This window comes from Stylophora pistillata, chromosome 1 (genome assembly GCF_964205215.1).
Source record: "Stylophora pistillata chromosome 1, jaStyPist1.2, whole genome shotgun sequence".
Lineage (NCBI taxonomy): Eukaryota > Metazoa > Cnidaria > Anthozoa > Scleractinia > Pocilloporidae > Stylophora > Stylophora pistillata.
In genome coordinates, this window is record NC_142519.1 from 20,432,069 (window position 1) to 20,444,099 (window position 12,031).

The following is a 12,031-nucleotide window of genomic DNA, read 5'->3' on the forward strand; positions in this document are numbered from 1 at the left end:
ACTATTTTGATCAGAGCTTCTATAGCTCGTTTCTAAGGGTTTTTTCCATTTCGGTTATAAGCCGTCTCGGCTATGAGCCCCTCTGTTTATACACCCTCCTAAAACCCCTTATGAAGTTGTGTAAGCCCAGGGCTTAGAAGCGGCAGTTTACGTTATGAGGTGTTATAACTTTCTCTTCTTCCTCCTACATTGCTTTCTCAGTGCCTTTATAAAATAGATAAAGTCCACTAAACTACTTTGAGAGCAAACAAAGATATGAGTAATGGAGTCACATGTCACAAGATGAGTTAATAAGTTGGAATATACGCATATCACTGAGATGGTGCGTTAAATCAGAACACCAGGATTGATGGAAAGCTCTCAGAAATAGAGTCCTTGCTTTACAGAGTTTAAGATGCCATCAACATACGTGACCACCGCCTTATGCATTTCTTCTTTATCGCCGTTTTTCTCGTCGTCAGGAAATAAAACGCATGTTCGAAAGATGGACGAGTCGCTTGACAACTGACTTGGACAACGCAAGCCAATATTGTCGGGAAGAAACGTCTTGATTTCAGCTCCGTCATTCGTTCCTCTGGCGCGGTTGAGCCAATACGCCTTGTCCCACTTGTGTTCAGAGACAACATGCAGCTGCAGATTCTCGTCGAAGGTTTTCTCTGTGCCCATAAATTCCTTGTTTAAATCTGAAAGAAGCAGGCCGTCTTGCAATTCCTTGTTGGACGACCACATTTCAGCCTGGATATGAGCCTTCTTTTCTCGAATTGTTCCGAAGGAATTCAGCTTCTTTGATTCCTTGTACCTAGCGATCACACCACAGCGAAAATTTTTACGGCTCAGGAATATCTCGATAGCGAAAGGCTGGGAACCAAGATCACCGATATTTCTAACTGTCCGCGTACCTCCTCCATTAGGAAAAAGTGCAGCTCTCGACATTTTGATTGCTGGGTGACAAACTCCATATTCATCTGTGTCCTCTTTGAGAATGTCCCAACAGTGGTCTGCGTCTTCACTGTCTTGAAATATGTTTTCGTGTCTGATTATGGTTTTCTCCTCGTCCACTGCTATAAACGATCTTGAGGCCTTCAAGGATCGACAAACTGTGCGTGTATTGGCGTCCCAAAATGTCCACGAACCCGACCAGACAGCAAGGACACTGTTACAGAAATTAGTCCACTGAGAAGCTGCGATACTGGCCATATCGACTCACGCCACTAGAGATATCGCACAGCAAATTGTTCGATACGTGCCCCTTCAAAAGTAATTTGAGATCACGTTAAGATAATTGCAAAGTCACAGCCACGCCACCTCGGAAAAATAAAAAACAGTCTGATAATTTGGCTAATGATATAGAAAAATCCTTGAAGCATTGCACAAAAATAAAGGCTGTATAATGACGCTAGAAGGAAGTGTTGCAGAAGATTTGTTCACATGCAAAACAGAAAACACGTCGCATCTCACATATTTATTAGCTTGTGTACAGCTGCCCCCATCCTCTAAAAGAAAATCGGGAGGGGCACCCTTCTCGCTGTACGCAGGCTAGTAAACTACAAGCTGAAAGTGCTATTTATTAATGGTCAAGTAAAATTACCACGCTTTTTTCAAAGCTAGACCTGTTCTTCACGTACCTCTATAATGGGGTTGTTTTTTCAGTCTCCTCTGACGGCATGAAATCGATCAAGTACTTCAAAGGTCAGAGATCGTTCTAACGAAGGGTTAACGCTCGAAACATCAGCTTTCAGAACTCTTTGCGGTGGCCAATTTACGTTATCAACTCTCTTGATAAAACCCCGATTAGTTCAAAGATCGTGTGCTGAATAATCCTCCATGGTTCACCTTTGACCATCAAGTGAGGTACTACGGACTGAATTTATTAGGTCTAGTTTGACCTAAGGGCTGAGAATATTTTGGACTGTTGTTGGTGAACGAGTTGGCAGGAGTCATGGTATAGGGGTCACCAGTCTCTGAAGGTGACTTCCTCTTGAACTGTAACGACAACAACTTTTTTTAGCGCCTTTTAAAAGAGACTGAATCCACCAACTACTTTTGGGATCTAACAAGAAATGGGCAACGGGTTTACCTCAAACAAAAGGTAAGTTACATGGTCGGTTAACAAGGCAGAAGATCGTGAAATGATAAGTGTATTACTGAGATGGTGCGTTCAATCAGAACACCACTACTGATAAAAAGCGGGAATGAGGCGCAATGCCTTACGGATGTGAGCAGCCGCCTCTCTTATGGGAAGCGTTACGTAACATTGATAAGGACAGCTGCGAAGAGTATGCCCAGAGGGACTTACCGATGGAAGCACTTACACTATTCTACTTTTTTGCGACGTGTTCATCCATGTGTATTTTTTACTTCTTTGTTAAACAACTAGCGAAGGGTTAATTTCCCTGATAAAGGATATGACGAGGCGCTGGCGTCCACTGGGCTTATCTCGCTGCATGAGCGGCGCGACAATATTGCCAACAAGCTCTTTTCTAACGTTCTTGTACCACGTCACAAGCTGCATAAGCTCCTGCCGCCCAGGAATGTATTTAGAGTGGACTTAAGGAAAAAGTGCGCTTTCAATTTACCTGTGGTCCGTACGAACAGGTGCCGTGATAGTTTTACTTTTATTATTCACGCACGCTTTGTATAAGCTTACTTTATTGTATAACGCTTTCCAAACTATTTTGTGTTTTCCAAAATAGCCTATTTTTTTTTATAAATGAATAATTTTCCTCTGCACGTTTAGGGAAAATACCAAAATTAATCAAATTTTGCGGAGAAAATCTTGAAAAGATTAAAAAATCTTATCTTCCCCTACAAGATTGAGCATCTCCGTAAAAATCTATGTGTTGAGAGTAAACCTTGGAAAGATGCAGAGGTAATCTGCAACCAATCAGTAAATGGATATTGTAGAAATTCTGCAACCTGTCACCTGACGGCAGAGAAATTCTGCAACCACTTAGACACTAGATGTCACAGAAATTCTGCGACTATTCAGCCAGTAGATGTTGCAAAAATTCTGCAACCACTCAGTCACTAGGTGTCGCAGAAATTCTGCAACCACTCAGCCACTGGATGTTGCAGAAATTCTGCAACCACTCAGTTACTAGATGTCGCAGAAATTCTGCAACCTCTCAGTCACTAGATGTCGAAGAAATGCTGCGATCACTCAGTACCCTGTTGTCGCAGAAATTCTGCAACCACTCAACCACTGGATATCGCAAAAATTCTGTGATCACCCAGTCATAAGGTGTTACAGAAATTCTGCAACCACTCAACCACTGGATGTCGCAGAAATTCTATGATCACTCAGTCACAAGTTGTCAAAGAAATTCTGCAACCATTCAACCAATGGATATCGCAGAAATTCTGCGATCGTTCGCAGTCACAAGTTGTCACAGAAATTCTGTGATCAGCCACTGGATGTCACAGAAATTCTGGAGACCCTCATCAAGTGATGAATACAACCATTTAGCAGTTTTACTAATATAAGTCAATAAAAAATTTCACAACATTTGGTTAGTGATCCTCAATCCCTCTATAATTTATCATAATTAAACTAACAAATGGCACAAGCCACACAATTAAAGAGGTGGAATCTACATAAATTTTGTAATTATACTCATCTGTTAAGAAAGTGAGAAATACAATAACCAGCTCAAGTCACATCCCTTTATTGCAAGATCAGATAAATGAAATGAAAAAATATAATAAATCCAATGACATAAAATTTTGAGATCTATCAAACAAACAATTTGGTTCCTTTTTAAAAGAGGAAACTAATATACTGCCATTCCTTTGAACTATCTCAAAAAAAATGTGTAAAAAATATAACTATTAAAAAATGTCATTTCTTAATCTTGCATTTTCCGTACCCTGTAACGAAAGCCCTTTAGGCCTAGTGGATGGAGAGTTAAGTTACAATAAATCTATGCTATATTTTGGTAGTTTCAATCCTTAGAAAATTCGACATCGAAGGAAGAAATTGTTAGTTTCTGAGTAAACCGAAATTTCTTACTATTTCTATATACATATATAAGTCCTACCTACGGCCTCGAGATGAGAGACTCGGGTTGAACTCGATTGCTGACTAACCATCCATAAATAAATATATCAGTTTTCCTCACAGACAGTGTTATCTGCAAACGACTTGCTCTATTAGAGACTTCAAATCATCAATGTAGGTGGATTCATGTAGTACATGCTCTAACAAGATGTGAACGTTCATATTCACTAAGAAAAATTTTGAACAGTGTCAAAGCAAAAAGAATACCTAGCTTTGAACTGAACTCGACTCTATAACTGATTATAGAGAATTATTTGTAAAATCCATGTGGGTAGAAGCCAGGGAGCGAGAATTCCACAATTTCAGTACATGCATCTTCAAAAGCAACGTTACTACGCATATGTCGTGACACTCTATGTAACTTTACACAAAGAGCTAAGCCTCGGTTGTTAAAATGGTAAAAATAAAAGCATTATTAGTTCCTATACTTTCCTGTTTGAGCGTATTTCCACGGAACATTAAATAATTTTACCGCGGGAGGCTGCATTAACTGAGAGAATTCGACACCAACCGAGACTGGTGCTTACCGTGGTTAATATTTCCGCTGGTAACTATCCGTGGATGTTTTAGAGAGTTCAAAGGAAGCGAGGCGGTTTTTCTTGTTTCGCTTTCTTTCACAGGTTTCGTTCACCCCATTTCTCGCCTCTAAATTTTGTTTTAATAACCAGAAGAGGCATGTAGGCGCTGTCGAGCACGGTATACTTCAATAGTAGACCTAGGTTTGATTCCCTGCGGGATGATCTACTGAAAATGTCATTTACTTTTGTGTGTTTAGCCACACCGGTAATTGTCAGATGGAGAAAGGAAATGAAACACTTTTCTTGCTTGAGAATAAACGTAAAGAGAGACCGGCACGGACTCCCCATGAGGCTTTCGTTGTCGCATCACATTATTAAAATTCATAACGTGGACAGGGCCTCACAGTTAGAACACAATAAAAAACAGAAAGTGACAAGGCAGCTTTTAAGTTGCGTCGACTGGTTCTCACAGGAAATTTTCACAGGAAATGTCATCTTCTTAAATTGATCTGAAGGTGTAAAAAACTTTGACGGAAATGCAGTTCATCGCGACTCTTTTCATCACTACTTTTATTGTTCCCTCAGTTCTAAAAACAAGGCAATGAAATTTCGCGATAAGAGGTCTTCAGGAGTGTATCCCAGAACTGTTCCTTTAGACGTACAACAAAGTGATCTGACAAAGTTGCCACTTAACGGGGAAGCCTTTTTAACCATAGGTGAAGCAGGGGAGCAGTGCGAGGTAAGATAAAAATCTAGGTGAGACTCTCCCGCTACCGTTCGGCTATCGGGTGATCTTGTAAGCATAAGACGTTATATTTCTTTTCGCCTTCCTTTATTTTAATTTTCCGAAAAGTTTCATCTTAGCCAGGAAATGTTATAAGAGAAGTTAAATGAACTTAATATGAACATTTACTTCATTTTTATGTTAAAAAATCATGTTACGTTCCAGTTAGGCTGAAAACGGCACGGAAAAATCGCGTTAAACGAATACAAGCAGGATATTACTACAATCCTAATCAAATCTTGTTTTTTGTGGATAACTTTTCGTTGTTTGTATTTACTTATTACGATTCGAATTTGCCTCTTCACAGAATGCTGATGATGTCATTAGTACTGTTTCCCGCATTAATTTCTGCAGGCTCACATCATTCAACGTTGTTTTATTTATAATGTTTGAGGATGTCAAAAATTTAAACGAAAAAATGTTAAAAGAGAGCTTTACACTGGCACAACATGGCTACTTTTACTTCCCAAGTAACCTCAAACTGCTGTGCAAGGTAAGATACTTCTAGAGTTAAACAACTGTCCTCGGAAAAAAAGTTTGGAAAACCTCACAGTCAACAGAATTGAATTATTTGATTTACTTGTGGAGTTTACTATAATCCAGGGGTTTCAACAAAAGCTGGTTACCGGCGATATACCGCCGCCTGTAGGAGCTCTCAGGGCCGTCGTCTGTTTGGATTTCATTCATGAAAATAAAAAGTAATTTTAGTGGTCACAGCCGCCTATTAAACCATCAGTGGCCGCTTATAACTAATGTTATTGAAACCCCTGTAATCTGAACTTGTTTTAAACTTTCTCCTTGAGAGCATATTACATACGCAATTTAAATAAGGTTGGGTGAATTAAAACGTTCCAGCACTGTCGAAAAAAATTAATACGCGTATAATGCGCATATATCATATTGTTTATACTCATTTTAATTTTTTTTAGGTCGTTATTTACAACAAGCCTTGGAAACCTTTGTTGTTGGACACTGGTCTGTCTCAAGGCAAATGCCGCGGACTTCGAGACATTCGTCCGCCAGTAGAGAAAATTTGATTTTCTTGAATAAAGAAAATTCATTCTCAACACAAGGCTACACATGGCTTGTGGAAAACCTCTCCTGAGAGGGGGATGGGGTTGTTGACGCAGGAACCCTCAATGATTACGCAATGGTGGCTGCGTTGAGGAAAAGTCGAAGCGCGGTTAGGATAGACAGTACCGCTTTGCCGTCCGAACAGACAACAATAGAGACTAAAATTTGTAGTCTTGTATCTTCATAGTTTATATCTGAACGGAAATAAACTAGTTAAAGAGAAAAATTCAATTGACAAAGTTTATGTTACCAAAAATAATTTTGGAGAAAAGGAATGTTGATTTGATTTCACCCAATACGCCTCACGCAATTCAACAATGGTGCTGTATTTTGTAGCCAATATGTTGAGCTGACAAGAAAAGTCATTTTTGTTAATGTAAGTCTGTTTTGTAAGTAGAATTACCCACTTATTTAAGTTATGGGTCCCGTTGGGAGCCTTTAGATTCCAACCGTGAGATTCAATTCACTTGTTTTATTTAAAAGCATGCAAAAAGTGTCAGGATGAAAAGTATTCTTGATTTAATCTCGTATATAGAAAAACATTAAAAAACTGGAGCTGAAAGTGACGGTATAGATTAGGACCCTTGAAATTTCCTATCTAAAACTACTGTAGAATTTCTACAACGCTAAACGTAACATTGTGCAGAATTTCTGCAGCACTTGACGGTACATCTGCAATTTCTGCAGCACTCAACGTTACATCACGTAGAATTTCTGACGCACTTGATGGTACACCATGCAGAATTTCTGCAGCGCTTGACGTTACATCGTTCAGAGTTTCTGCAGCACTTGACGTTACATCGTGCAGGATTTCTGCAGCACTTGACGTTACATAGTGCAGAGTTTCTGCAACACTTGAGGTTACATCGTTCAGAGTTTCTGCAGCACTTGACGTTACATCGTGCAGAATTTCTGCAGCACTCGACGTTACATCATGTAGAATTTCTGACGCACTTAATGGTACATCATGCAGAATTTCTGTAGCGCTTGACGTTACATCGTGCAGGATTTCTGCAGCACTTGACGTTACATCGTGCCGGATTTCTGCAGCACTTGACGTTACATAGTGCAGAATTTCTGCAACACTTGACGTTACATCGTGGAGAATTTCTGCAGCACTTGACGTTACAAAGTGCAGAATTTCTGCAGCACTTAACTACGCTACATCGTGCAGAATTACTGCAGCACTTGACGTTATATCGTGTAAAATTTCAGTAGCGCTTGACCTTACATCGCGCAGAATTTCTGCAGCACTTGATGTTATCCAATGCAGAATTTTAAATAAACCAGTTTACCAGATTTTTTGAAATATTGTGTTAAAATTACAGACTTTATTGTTCACGTATTAAACGTTCAGAGAATTTTTGGCATTTTGACCACGTTTAACAAACCATGCAGTGAAAAATGGAATATTTGTTTGGGTAAAATGTTTTCACATTTAACAGTCCGTTGAATTAAACAAAGTTTAGCTCTTTTGAAACGACTCTTTTCCTTCCTCCGTGAAAATCGAAGTATTTCTGGTGCTATCATTTCTGTGCTTTCTGCCTAAATAGTGCCATTTTGAGGTCACTCTTCCTTTAGGTCCATAAAAAAAGGTGTTATTCAACGTATGATTGCGGAATTGACACTAAATTTACTCTGAAATAAGCCACTTTTGGCGGAAAACGCTATTTTGGAAAACACAAAATAGTTTGGAAAGCGTTGTATGTTACCTAATTTTGGATATTTTAAAAGTACGTTACCATTTCTTATATGTATAGGTAATCACATGATTTCGAGTGCAATTTGGAATAAACAAGCACGAGTAAATTTTTTCAAAGATTAACAAAATTGCATAAGCCCGTAGGGCGAGTGCAATTTGTGGTCTTTGAAAAAATTTACAAATGCTTATTTATTCCAAATTGCACGAGAAAATCATGTGATTATCTGTTAATAATATACATGAAAAAATACGAGGTAGCTTCTCATAACTACGCAGAAGAAAAGCGCGCGCATCACGTGCAAAAATAATTTATTCAAATCCTGCAAGTGACATTGACCTTGACATTGACCTTAACATTGACATTGACCAATCATTCAGACCGATCAGAATGTCTGGTTTGTTTCTTTCTTTGCACTGAACTAACTCTCCTCTGCACTGAATTAACCGAAAACTGCATTCATCTTAACCAATCAGAACTGAGAAATTTTTTCATGTGTATTGTTAATTTCTTAATATTTCAATGAATGCGTAATTCAACCTTTGGTTGTAATGTTTTTCAAATAAACGATCTATGTATCTAAATCCAGCAGGGTCGAGGTACCTTATCTGTGATCAAGCCTTCCTTCCGTTTGCAGCGCAAAAAGTCGCAGCATTGCAGAAGTTTGTGGTCTGTAGCTGATAAGCAGCTGTCAAAAACTCGTCCGTCCTCATTTGCGGATTATCGCTTGAAAAACTGATTTTCACTGAGATTTGGTCTTCATATTTCGGTCTTTTTTTAATGTATTTTGAGCGACGAGGCTAAACTAGCAAAATTTTTGGCCTCCGTTGATTTTAAAGCATCGATACTGACGCAGAATACATCGAACCACAGGTAAAAGAATACCTAACAATGGGCTGTGGAAAATTTACCTGCAAAGAGGAGCTTGCTGCGAATTGACCAATCAGCGTCGATATTTTGTGCATGTCAGGCTTGATCTGGTTCGTGCATATGTTAGTTTCAATTTTGTGGTCACTGACGAGTTCAGGTAGTGGAAGGAATTAAGATTACAAGCCAATCGATTCTTGTTAGAACTGTTACTTAGTAGAGGTCCATTTTAACACACAGTTTGTGAAACTACCTGAGGGCTTGCGTAGGAGGACAACGGCCGATCCCGGTAATAGTTAGAAGTAAGTGAAGAAGAAATTATACAAGAAATTATACTCTATTGGTGTAAAAATTTAATTTAATCATTCCGTTGCGTCGAGTTCTCTTTTGCGGCTGGCGGTATGTTGTGATGTTATGAGGAATTGTTTGACAAAATAGACTTTGGGTTTCATCACTAAATCGCATTCGACTCCGGTATGAATTACCACACATTCGGTTAAGTTTGAAATGCGGAAACACTTTATGTAAATACATATTGACTTCGAACTGGTTCTTTGGTTAGTAGGAAAACTTTGTAGTAGGAAGACTTTGTCCTTTTGAATTTAATTTTTATAAAAGAGATCCCGAGTTCAGTTCCTAACCTCTCCTTCTTTCCTCCTTAAAACGAGGAAACGCTTTATGTAAATACAGATACAGTAATATGGACTTCGAACTGGTTCTTTGAAAAGTAGGAAAACTTTGTGGTCGGAAGACTTTGTCCATTTGAATTTACTTCTCATAAATGAGATTCCGACTTCAGTTCTTAACTTCTCCTTCTGGTCCTCATTTAATGGAGTTGGTTTGTAGAACATTTTTGATATATAATTTAAAATGAGGCAACGCTTTATATAAATACATGTACAATAATATGGACTTTGAACTGAATCTTTGAATAGTAGGAAAACTTTGTAGTAGGAAGACTTTGTCCATTTGAATTTACTCCTCATAAATGAGATCCCGACTTCAGTTCTTAACTTTTCCTTCTGATCCCTATTTAATGGAGTTGGTTTCTAGAACATTTTTAATACATAATTTAAAATGAAGAAACGCTTTATGTAAATACATATACAATACTATGGACTTGGAACTGGTTCTTTGAAAAGTAGGAAAACTTTGTAGTAGGAAGGCTTTGTCCATTTGAATTTACTTCTCATAAATGAGATCCCGACTTCAGTTCTTAACTTTTCCTTCTGGTCCCTATTTAATGGAGTTGGTTTCTAGAACATTTTTAATACATAATTTAAAATGAAGAAACGCTTTATGTAAATACATATACAATACTACGGACTTGGAACTGGTTCTTTGAAAAGTAGGAAAACTTTGTAGTAGGAAGGCTTTGTCCATTTGAATTTACTTCTCATAAATGAGAACACGACTTCAGTTGTTATTAACTTCTCCTTCTGGTCCTCATCTAATGCAGTTGGTTTCTAGAACATTTGTAATACATAATTTAAAACGAGGGAACGCTTTATGTAAATACATATACAATAATATGGACTTGGAACTGGTTCTTTGAAAAGTAGGAGAACTTTGTGGTCGGAAGACTTTGTCCATTTGAATTTACTTCTCATAAACGAGATCACGACTTCAGTTCTTAACTTCTCCTTCTGGTCCTCATTTAATGGAGTTGGTTTCTAGAACATATTTTATATTTGTTTTAAATGAGGAAACGCTTTATGTAAATGCGTGTACAATAATATGGACTTCGAACGGGTTTTTTGAAAAGTAGGAAAACTTTGTAGTCGGAAGATTTTGTCCTTTTGAATTTACTTCTCATAAAAGAGATCCCGACTTCAAGTTTTAACTTCTCCTTCTGATCCTCATATAATGGAGTTGGTTTCTAGAACATTTTTGATACATGTTTTAAAATGGAAAACGCTTTATGTAGATACTTATACAGTAGTATGGACTTCGAACTGGTTCTTTGAATAGTATGAAAACTTTGTAGTCGGAAGATTTTGTCCTTTTGAATTTACCTCCTATAAAAGAGATTCCGACTTCAGTTCTTAACTTCTCCTTCTGGTCTTCATTTAATGGGGTTGGTTTCTAGATAACGTTTGACACATGTTTTAAAATGAAGAAACGCTTTATGTAAATACACATACAATAGTATGGACTTCGAACTAGTTCTTTGAATAGTAGCAGAACTTTGTAGTAGGACGACTTTGTCCATTTGAATTTACTTCTTATGAATGAGATCCCGAGTTCAGTTCTTAACTTCTCTTTCTGTTCCTCATGATCATTTAGTGGAGTTGATTTCTGGAACATTTTTGATATATGTTTTAAAATGAGGAAACGCTTTATGTATATACATATACAATAATATGGACTTCAAATGAGTCTTTGAAAAGTAGGAAAACTTTGTAGTCGGAAGACTTTGTCCTTTTGACTTTTCTTTTTATAAAAGAGATTCCGACTTAAGTTCTTAACTTCTCCTTCTGTTTCTCATTTGACGGAGTTAGTTTCTAGAACATTTTCGATAAATGTTTTATAATGAGGAAACGCTTTATGTAAGGCCTATTCTCTGTCTTTAAGTCGCTGTAACTTTGGGCGACTTTAAGCGATTTAAGGCGGTTTAAGGCGACTAAAAGCGATTTTATTTGACTGAAGTGATAAAACGCGGCTCATCTCCGGTGTAATATCCACAGCTGACGTAAAAAAAAGAAAACAAAACAACCTTAACAATGAGCCCTAACCCTAACCAAAGTCTATAAACAAAGTAAACGAATAAATTATTTTACACCGGGAATGACCCTAAAAGGCGACATAAGGCGACTTAAGCAAAATTGGCAGAGAAAACATTGCGACTTTAGGCGATTTAAGGCGACTTTAGGCGACTCAAGGCGATTTAAGGCGACTTAAGGCAACTTGAGGTCCCAGAGTAGGCCTTTATGTAAGCATATATACAGTAATAATCACTTTGAACTGGTTTATTGCGTAGTAGGAAAACTTTGTATAAGTCCTTTTGTCCTTTTGAATTTGCTTTAAGAGA